This window comes from Arachis hypogaea, chromosome 3 (genome assembly GCF_003086295.3).
Source record: "Arachis hypogaea cultivar Tifrunner chromosome 3, arahy.Tifrunner.gnm2.J5K5, whole genome shotgun sequence".
NCBI classification, from domain to species: Eukaryota; Viridiplantae; Streptophyta; class Magnoliopsida; order Fabales; family Fabaceae; genus Arachis; species Arachis hypogaea.
In genome coordinates, this window is record NC_092038.1 from 69,929,745 (window position 1) to 69,941,360 (window position 11,616).

Here is an 11,616-nt window from a genome sequence, read left to right on the forward strand (position 1 = left end):
TTCTGAGCCAATATGGCATTCAGAGCATCAATTTCAAGAACTTCTTTCTTCTGAGGTATCCCATTATTCACGGAATTCCACTCAGAAGTGTACATGAATTGGTTGTTTGCAACCATGTCAATGATTTCTTGAGCCTCTTCAGGCATTTTCTTTAGGTGAATAGATCCACCTGCAGAATGGTCCAATGACATTTTCGAAAATTCAGATAGACCATAATAGAATATATCAAATATGGTCAATTATGAAAACATGTCAGATAGACATCTTTTGGTCAGCTGCTTGAATCTTTCCCAAGCTTCATAGAGGGATTCACCATCTTTTTGTTTGAAGGTTTGAACATCCACTCTTAGCTTGCTCAGCTTCTGAGGAGGAAAGAATTTATCCAAGAAGGCAGTGACCAGCTTATCCCAAGAGTCCAGGCTATCCTTGGGTTGTGAATCCAACCATATTCTAGCTCTGTCTCTTACAGCAAAAGGGAAAAGCATGAGTCTGTAGACTTCAGGATCAACACCATTCGTCTTTACAGTCTCACAAATCTGCAAGAACTCAGTTAAAAACTGGTAAGGATCTTCAGATGGAAGTCCATAAAACTTGCAGTTTTGTTGCATTAAGGCAACTAGCTGAGGCTTCAGCTCAAAATTATTGGCTCCAATGGCAGGAATGAAGATGCTTCTTCCATCAAATTTGGACGTTGGCTTTGTGAAGTCACCAAGCATTCTCCTTGCATTATTATTAGTTTTGACTGCCATCTCCTTCTCTTGTTCTAATATTTCTGAAAGGTTACCTTTAGATTGTTGTAATTTAGTTTCTCTTAGTTTCCTTTTCAGAGTCCTTTCAGGTTCAGGATCAATTTCAACAAGAGTGCCTTTTTCCCTGTTCCTGCTCATATGAAAGAGAAGAAAACAAGAAAAGAAGAAGAATCCTCTATGTCGCAGTATAGAGATTCCTTTATGTTAGTAGAAAAAGAAAGGGGAGAAGAATGAAGAATAGTGGGTTCGGATATTTAGATGGAGAGAGGTGAAGAGAAGTGTTAGTAATTAAATAATTAAATAGAGTAAGAAAAGAGAGGGGAAATTTTGAAAATAATTTTGAAAAAGGGGTTAGTAATTTTCAAAAATTAGAAATAAGATAAGATTAAAATTAAAATTTAAAATAATTAAAAAGAATTTTTGAAAAAGAGAGAAGTATTTTCGAAAACTAGAGAGGGATAGGTAGTTAGTTGGTTTTGAAAAAGATAGGAAACAAACAAAAAGTTAGTTAGTTGATTGAAAAAGATATTAAAATCAAATTTGAAAAAGATAAGAAGATAAGAAGTTAGATAAGATATTTTGAAATCAAATTTTGAAAAAGATAAAATTTTTGAAAAAGATATGATAAAAGATAAAAAGATTTAATTCAAAAATTTGAAATTACTTACTTCACTAACAAGAAACTACAAGATAAGATTCTAGAACTTAAAGATTGAACCTTTCTTAACAAGAAAGTAACAAACTTCAAATTTTTGAATCAATCACATTAATTATTAGTGAATTTTTGAAAATATGATATAAAGATAAGAAAAAGATTTTGAAAACATTTTGAAAAAGATTTTTGAAATTTTCGAAAAATAAAAAAATGGAAAAGATATGATTTTTGAAAAAGATTTTGAAAAGATAAGATTTTTTTAAAATTGAAAATTTGACTTGACTTGTAAGAAATCACTAATTTTGAAAATTTTTGACTAAGTCAACTTCAAATTTTCGAAATTTTGAGAGAAAAAAGGAAAAGATATTTTTTTTATTTTTGAATATTTTAATTATGAGAGAGAAAAACATAAAAATGACCCAAAATATGAAAATTTTGGATCAAACACATAATGCATGCAAGAACACTATGAATGTCAAGATGAACACCAAGAACACTTTGAAGATCATGATGAACATCAAGAACATAATTTTGAAAAATTTTTGATGCAAAGAAAACATGGAAGACACCAAACTTAGAAATCTTTAATGCATGGACTCTAACAAATGAAAAATGCACATGAAAAACAACAAACAACACAAAACAAGAAAACATCAAGATCAAACAAGAAGACTTGTCAAGAACAACTTGAAGATCATGAAGAACACTATGAATGCATGGAATTTCGAAAAATGCAAGAAAATTTTTTTTAAAGCATGCAATTGACACCAAACTTAAAAATTGACTCAAGACTCAAACAAGAAACACAAAATATTTTTGATTTTTATGATTTTATGATTTTTTTGTATTTTTATTATTTTTTTTCGAAAATATACTTTAGAAAAACGAAAATAATAATAATAAAAAAATATTTTTGAAAGATTTTTGAAAACTTTTTGAAAAGAAAATTACCTAATCTGAGCAACAAGATGAACCGTCAGTTGTCCATACTCGAACAATCCCCGGCAACGGCGCCAAAAACTTGGTGGACGAAATTGTGATCCTCAAAGTTGGTCTCTTTGTATTTGTATGAAATCAAAAATACCCCAAAGAGATCATGGTGTGATGAATTGGGATCTTAATAATCCCTGGTGTGATCATAACTCCGTTCAACTTAACCAGCAAGTGTACTGGGTCATCCAAGTAATACCTTACGTGAGTAAGGGTCGATCCCACAGAGATTGTTGGTATGAAGCAAGCTATGGTCACCTTATAAATCTCTGTTAGGCAGATTAAATGGTTATGGGTTTCAAAAATTAATAATTAAACAGAAAATAAAATAAGATAGAAATACTTATGTAAATCAATAGTGGGAATTTCAGATAGACGTATGGAGATGCTGTGCTCCTCTCGAATCTCTACTTTCTTCTTACATTCATCCAATCCTTCTTACTCCTTTCCATGGCAAGCTGTATGTAGGGTATCACCATTGTCAATGGCTACATCCCATCCTCTCAGTGAAAATGGTCCTATGCTCTGTCACAGCACGGCTAATCATTTGTCGGTTCTCAATCAGGTTGGAATAGAATCCCTTGATTCTTTTGCGTCTGTCACTAACGCCCAGCCTTCAGGAGTTTGAAGCTCGTCAGTCATTCAATCCCAGAATCCTACTCAGAATACCATAGACAAGGTTTAGACTTTCCGGATTCTCATGAATACCGCCATCTATCTAGCTTATACCACGAAGATTCTGTTGGGGAATCTAAGAGATATGCGCCCGGCCTAGAGTAGAACGGAAGTGGTTGTCAATCACGTGCGTTCATAGGTGAGAATGATGATGAGTGTCACGGATCATCACATTCATCAAAGTGTTGTGAAACGTATATCTTGGAATAAGAACAAAAGAGAATTGAATAGAAAGTAATAATAATTGTATTGAAACTTGAGGTACAGCAGAGCTCCACACCCTTAATCTATGGTGTGTAGAAACTCCACCGTTGAAAATACATAAGTGAAAGGTTCAGGCATGGCCGAATGGTCAGCCCCATGAAACGTGATCAATAGCCTCCTAAGATGAAGAATAAAACAAAACTTATACCAAAGATGTCTAATACAATAGTAACTTATCCTATTTATACTAGACTAGCTACTAGGGTTTACATGAGTAAGTAATTGATGCATAAATCCACTTCCGGGGCCCACTTGGTGTATGTTTGGGCTGAGCTTGATCTATCCACGAGCTGAGGCTTCTCTTGGAGTTGAACTCCAAGTTATAACGTGTTTTGGGCGTTCAACTCCGATCATGACGTGTTTCTGGCGTTTAACTCCAGACAGCAGCATGTACTTGGCGTTCAAAGCCAATTTACGTCATCAATTTCCGAATAAAGTATGGACAATTATATATTGCTGGAAAGCTCTGGATGTCTACATTCCAACGCCGTTGAGAGCGCGCCATTTGGAGTTCTGTAGCTCTAGAAAATTTATTTCGAGTGCAGGGAGGTCAGATTCCAACAGCATCAGTAGTCCTTTTGTCAGCCTTTTCTCAGAGTTTTGCTCAAGTCCCTCAATTTCAGCCAAAAATTACCTGAAATCACAGAAAAACACACAAACTCATAGTAAAGTCCAGAAATGTGAATTTAATATAAAAACTAATGAAAACATCCCTAAAAGTAGCTTGAACTTACTAAAAACTACCTAAAAACAATGCCAAAAAGCGTATAAATTATCCGCTCATCACTACACACCATAGATTAAGGTGTGGAGCTCTGCTGTACCTCGAGTATTAATGCAATTACTATTGTTCTTATATTCAATTCAGCTTGTTCTTGTTCTAAGATATCACTTGTTCGTCAACTTGATGAATGTGATGATCCGTGACACTCATCATCATTCTCACATATGAACGTGTGCGTGACAACCACCTCCGTTCTACCTTAAATTGAGTGGATATCTCTTGGATCCCTTAATCGGAATCTTCGTGGTATCAGCTAGAATTGATGGCGGCATTCAAGAGAATTCGGAAGGTCTAAACCTTGTCTGTGGTATTCTGAGTAGGATTCAATGATTGAATGACTGTGACGAGCTTCAAACTCCTGAAGGCTGGGCGTTAGTGACAGACGCAAAAGAATCACTGGATTCTATTCCAACCTGATTGAGAACCGACATATGATTAGCCGTGCCGTGACAGGGTGCGTAGAACATTTTCACTGAGAGGATGGGAGGTAGCCACTGACAACGGTGAAACCCTACATACAGCTTGCCATGGAAAGGAGTAAGAAGGATTGGATGAAGACAGTTGGAAAGCAGAGAGACGGAAGGGACAAAGCATCTCCATACGCTTGTCTGAAATTCTTACCAATGAATTACATAAGTATCTCTATCTTTATCTTTTTGCTTTATTCATAAATCATCCATAACCATTTGATTCTGCCTGACTGAGATTTACAAGATGACCATAGCTTGCTTCATACCAACAATCTCCGTGGGATCGACCCTTACTCGCGTAAGGTTTATTACTTGGACGACCCAGTGCACTTGCTGGTTAGTTGTGCGAAGTTGTGATAAAGAGTTGAGATTACAATTGTGTGTACCATGTTGATGGCGCCATTGATGATCACAATTTCGTGCACCAGCTATGAACCAAATAAAGAATAATCAAAGTAGCATGCTTTGAAAATTGCTTAGGGAACAAGAGGAGCAAGGGCGTGACTTGAGGGAGCTGAAGCGTCAGAAATTAATTCTTGAAGGACCAAGCACCCCACAGACTAGAGGAACATTCACTTCCCAAAATACAGGTTGTTGAGTTCTAATTTTATCTTTAACTCTGTGATAGTGTTATTATAGAAATTTACCTTAGAAGTTATATAGGAGTAGTAGTAATTAGCATATCTATTTTGGTTTTATTTCCAATTAAGTTATAATTTATTTTTCTCATCATCATCAAACATGAATAAAATAGCAGATTTTTAGAATAAAGAAGTAATTTATATTTTTCGAGTTCTTAATAAGAAAAATTATAATTAATTATATGTGGTGGCAATACTTTTTGTTCTCTGAATGAATGCTTGAACAGTGCATATTTTTTATCTTGAATTTTATGAATTTTGGCTCTTGAAAGAATGAGAAACACGAAAAATATTATTGCTAATCTGAAAAATCATGAATTTGATTCTTGAAGCAAGAAAAAGAAGTGATAAAAATTTAAAAATTACAATATTTCATTGGATTAAGAAAAAAAAGCCAATAGCCCTTAAAACCAAAAGACAAGGGTAAAAAGGATCCAATGCTTTGAGCATCAGTGGATAGGAGGGCCCAAGGAAGTAAATCCAGGCCTAAGCGGCTAAACCAAGCTGTCCCTAACCATGTGCTTGTGGAATGCAGGTCCAAGTGAAAAGCTTGAGACTGAGTGGTTAAAGTCGTGATCCAAAACAAAAAGAGTGTGCTTAAGAACTCTTGACACCTCTAATTGGGAACTTTAGCAAAGCTAAGTCACAATCTGAAAAGGTTCACCCAGTTATGTGTCTGTGGCATTTATATATCCGGTGGTAATACTGGAAAACAAAGTGCTTAGGGCCACGGCCAAGACTCATAAAGTAACTGTGTTCAAGAATCAACACACTACACTAGGAGAATCAATAATACTATTTGAATTCTGAGTTCCTATAGATGCCAATCATTCTGAATTTCAGAGGATAAAGTGAGATGCCAAAACTGTTCAAAAGCAAAAAGCTACCAGCCCCGCTCATCAAACTAAAATCTGAGCTTCACTTGAAACTTTGAGATATTATTGCTTCAAAATTTCTTTTCATCCTGTTTTATTTATCTAGTTGCTTGAGGACAAGCAACAGTTTAAGTTTGGTGTTGTGATGAGCGGATATTTTATACGCTTTTTGGGGGTAACTTCATGTAGATTTTAGTATGTTTTAATTAGTTTTTAGTAAAATATTATTAGTTTTTAGGAAAAAATCATATTTCTGGACTTTACTATGAGTTTGTGTATTTTTCTATGATTTCAAGTATTTTCTGGCAGAAATTGAGGGAGTTGAGCAAAAATCTGAGTTAGGCTGAAAAAGGACTACTGATGCTGTTGGATCCTGACCTCCCTGCACTCGGAATGGATTTTTTGGAGCTACAGGAGTCCAATTGACGCGCTCTCAATTGGGTTGGAAAGTAGACATCCAGGGCTTTCCAAAAGATAGACGACGTAAACTGGCGTTTAATGCCAGTTCCATGTTGCAGTCTGGCGTCCAACCCCAGAAACAGGTTACAAGTTGGAGTCCAGCGCCCAAAACACGTTACAACCTAGCGTTCAACTCCAGAAACAGCCCAGGCATGTGAGAAGCTTAAGTCTCAACCCCAGCACACAGCAAGTGGGCCCCCAAAGTGGATTTCTGCACTAATTATCTTAGTTTACTCATTTTCTGTAAACCTAGGTTACTAGTTTAGTATTTAAACAACTTTTAGAGACTTATTTTGTACCTCATGATATTTTTAGATCTGAATTTTATACTCTTTGACGGCATGAGTCTTTAAACCCCATTGTTGGGGGTGAGGAGCTCTGCAGCGTCTTGATGAATTAATGTAATTACTTCTGTTTTCCATTCAAACACGCTTGTTCTTATCTAAGATGTTCATTCGCGCTTAACTATGAAGAAGGTGATGATACGTGACACTCATCACCTTCCTCAATCCATGAACATGTGCCTGACAACCATCTCCGTTCTACATCAGATTGAATGAGTATCTCTTAGATTCCTTAATCAGAATCTTCGTGGTATAAGCTGGAATTAATGTCGGCATTCATGAGAATCCAGAAGGTCTAAACCTTGTCTGTGGTATTCTGAGTAGGATTCTAGGATTGGATGACTGTGACAAGCTTCAAACTCTCGAGTGTTAGACGTGATGACAAACGCAAAAGAATCAATGGATTATATTCTGACATGATCGAGAACCAACAACTGATTAGCCATGCTATGACAGAGCATTTGGACCATATTCACTGAGAGGATGGGAAGTAGCCATTGACAACGGTGACACCCTGATGAGCGGATAATTTATATGCTTTTTGGCATTGTTTTTAGTATGTTTTTAGTATGATCTAGTTAGTTTTTAGTATATTTTTATTAGTTTTTAGTTAAAATTCACTTTTCTGGACTTTACTATGAGTTTGTGTGTTTTTCTGTGATTTCAGGTATTTTCTGGCTGAAATTGAGGGACCTGAGCAAAAATCTGATTCAGAGACTAAAAAGGACTGCAGATGTTGTTGGATTCTGACCTCCCTGCACTCGAAGTGGATTTTCTGGAGCTACAGAAGCCCAATTGGCGCGCTCTCAACGGCGTTGGAAAGTAGACATCCTGGGCTTTCCAACAATATATGATAGTCCATTCTTTGCCCAAGATTTGATGGCCCAAACCGGCGTTCAAAGTCACCCTCAGAATTTCCAACGTTAAACGCCGGAACTGGCACCAAAATGGGAGTTAAACGCCCAAACTGGCACAAAAGCTGGCGTTTAACTCCAAGAGGAGTCTCTACACGAAAATGCTTCAATGCTCAGCCCAAGCACACACCAAGTGGGCCCGAAAGTGGATTTTTATGTCATTTACTCATCTCTGTACACCCTAGGCTACTAGTTTTCTATAAGTAGGACCTTTTACTATTGTATTATGGAGATCTTTCAATCTTTGGATCTTTTGATCATGTTTTGATGATTGAACCCTCATTGGGAGGCTGGCCATTCGGCCATGCCTAGACCTTGTTCTTATGTATTTTCAACGGTGGAGTTTCTACACACCATAGATTAAGGTGTGGAGCTCTGCTGTACCTCGAGTATTAATGCAATTACTATTGTTCTTCTATTCAATTCCGCTTGTTCTTGTTCTAAGATATCACTTGTTCTTCAACTTGATGAATGTGATGATCCGTGACACTCATCATCATTCTCACCTATGAACGTGTGACTGACAACCACCTCCGTTCTACCTTCGATTGGGTGAATATCTCTTGGATTCCTGATACACGATGCATGGTTGATCGCCTGACAACCGAGTGCTCGCCTGACAAACGAGCCAGCCATTCCGTGAGATCAGAGTCTTCGTGGTATAGGCTAGAACTGATGGCGGCATTCAAGAGAATCCGGAAGGTCTAACCTTGTCTGTGGTATTCTGAGTAGGATTCAATGATTGAATGACTGTGACGTGCTTCAAACTCCTGAGGGCGGGGCGTTAGTGACAGACGCAAAAGAATCACTGGATTCTATTCCGGCCTGATCGAGAACCGACAGATGGATAGCCGTGCCGTGACAGGGTGCGTTGAACATTTCCACTGAGAGGATGGGAGGTAGCCACTGACAACGGTGAAACCCTTGCTTAAGCTTGCCATGGAAAGGAGTAAGAAGGATTGGATGAAGACAGTAGGAAAGCAGAGAGACGGAAGGGACAGCATCTTCATACGCTTATCTGAAATTCCTACCAATGAATTACATAAGTATCTCTATCTTTATCTTTATGTTTTATTCGTATATCACCATATCCATTTGAGTTTGCCTGACTAAGATTTACAAGGTGACCATAGCTTGCTTCATACCAACAATCTCTGTGGGATCGACCCTTACTCGCGTAAGGTTTATTACTTGGACGACCCAGTACACTTGCTGGTTAGTTGTGCGAAGTTGTGTTTATGCCATGGTATTGAACACCAAGTTTTTTGGATTCATTACCGGGGATTATTTGATTTGTGAAAAGTATTGATCACAATTTCGTGCACCACGTTTTTGGCGCCGTTACCGGGGATTGTTGAGTTTGGACAACTGACGGTTCATCTTGTTGCTTAGATTAGGTATTTTTTCTTCAGAGTTCTTAAGAATGAATTCTAGTGTTTCAAGGTGATGTTCTTATCATCACCAAAGCTGATTGATCTTCATCAATTTAGCTCTTGAATGCAATGTTTTGCTGAAGCTTGGCTGACCATGTCTAATTCCTTTAGACTGAAGCTTTAGACTAACATTGCATGATTCCTGGAATTCTCATTAAGAATTTTGATACCTTTATTTTTCTTTTCCACTTAATTTTCGAAAAAACACAAAAAATTTATAAAATTTTAAAAACCAAAAACATTTTTCCTATTGAGACTCTATTCTCATTTTAAGTTTGGTGTCAATTGCATGTTTTTGTTCTTCTTGCACTCATGCATGTGTCTTCATTAATCTTCAAGTTGTTCTTGATGATTTCTTACTTTGATCTTTGAATTCTCTTGACTTGAGTGTTTATGTGTCTCATATGCATTCTCATTAGTGTCAGTAGTATACAAACTGCTAAGTTTGGTGTCTTGCATGCATTGTTATTTGATTTTAGTTGCATTTTGATTATTCTTCATTATTAAAAATCCAAAAATATTTTTAATTTGTGTCTTCTCAAGTCAATAATAGAGAGAATTGAAGATTCAGAACATACTGCAGAGGAATTGCACAGAAAAAGCTGGGCGTTCAAAACGCCCAGTGAAGAAGGACAGACTGGCGTTTAAACGCCAGCCAGGGTACCTGGCTGGGCGTTTAACGCCCAAAAGGGTAGAGTTTTGGGAGTTAAACGCCAGAATGTGCACCATTCTGGGCGTTTAACGCCAGGATGGCACAAGAGGGAAGATTTTGTTTTCAAATCAATTTTTTTTCAAGTTTTCAAAATCTTTTCAAAATCAAATCTTTTTCAAATCATATCTTTTCAATCAAATCTTTTTCAAAATCAATTTCTTTCTACTTTTAAAAATACTTGCTATCAATTAATGATTTGATTTAACAATTCAAGTATGTTGCCTTTTCTGTTGAGAAAGGTTTAATGTCTGAATCATATCTTTTCTTGATAGCCAAGTCATTAATTTTCAAAATCAAATCTTTCAAAATGTTTTCAAAATCTTTTACTTAATTTTCGAGAATTTCTTCCCTTCTTCTCACATCTTTCTATTTATGGACTAACACTATTCCTTAATGCAAAATTCGAACTCCATCCTCTTTGATAAGTTCAAATTTTCTACTTCTGCCTTCCATTTTTCGTTTCCTCTGACACCTCAAGGAATCTCTATACTGTGACATAGAGGATTCCACATTTTCTTGTTCTCTTCTCTTTCATATGAGCAGGAGCAAAGACAAAAGAATTCTTGTTGAGGCTGATCCTGAACCTGAAAGGACCTTGAAGCGAAAGCTAAGAGAAGCTAAGGCACAACTCTCTGTAGAGAACCTAACCGAATTCTTCAAAGAAGAAGAACACATGGCAGCCGAAAACAACAACAATGCCAACAATGCAAGGAAGGTGCTGGGTGACTTTACTGCACCTACTCCCGATTTCTATGGGAGAAGCATCTCTATCCCTGCCATTGGAGCAAACAACTTTGAGCTTAAGCCTCAATTAATTTCTCTAATGCAATAGAATTGCAAGTTCCATGGACTTCCATTGGAAGATCCTCATCAGTTTTTAGCTAAATTATTGCAAATCTGTGACACTGTCAAGACTAATGGGGTTGACCCTGAGGTCTACAGACTTATGCTATTCCCTTTTGCTGTAAGAGACAGAGCTAGAACATGGTTGGACTCTCAACCTAAAAAAAGCCTGGACTCTTGGGAAAAGCTAGTCAATGCCTTCTTGGCAAAGTTCTTTCCACCTCAAAAATTGAGTAAGCTTAGAGTGGAAGTCCAAACCTTCAGACAGAAGGAAGGAGAATCCCTCTATGAAGCTTGGGAAAGATACAAACAATTAATCAGAAAGTGTCCATCTTATATGCTTTCTGAATGGAGCATCATAGGTATTTTCTATGATGGTCTGTCTGAACTATCCAAAATGTCTTTGGATAGCTCTGCTGGAGGATCTCTTCATCTGAAGAAGACGCCTACAGAAGCTCAAGAACTGATTGAAATGGTTGCAAATAACCAATTCATGTACACTTCTGAAAGGAATCTTGTGAACAATGGGACTAGTCAGAAGAAAGGAGTTCTTGAGATTGACACTCTGAATGCCATATTGGCTCAGAATAAAATATTGACTCAGCAAGTCAATATGATTTCTCAAAGTCTGTCTGGAATGCAAAATGCACCAAGCAGTACTAAGGAAGCTTCATCTGAGGAAGAAGCTTATGATCCTGAAAACCCTTCAATGGAAGAGGTGAATTACATGGGAGAACCCTATGGAAACACCTATAATCCTTCATGGAGAAATCATCCAAATTTTTCATGGAAGGATCAACAGAGACCT

At 37.0% G+C, this 11,616-nt stretch overlaps 1 non-coding gene across 1 annotated transcript; it reads right to left on the minus strand.

Annotated features, from left to right (window-relative positions):
- Positions 1-11,043: 11,043 nt before the first annotated feature.
- On the minus strand, positions 11,044-11,151 carry LOC112793970 (small nucleolar RNA R71). The gene has a single exon (XR_003198654.1). It is a non-coding gene; the product is annotated as a small nucleolar RNA R71 (small nucleolar RNA).
- Positions 11,152-11,616: the final 465 nt, after the last annotated feature.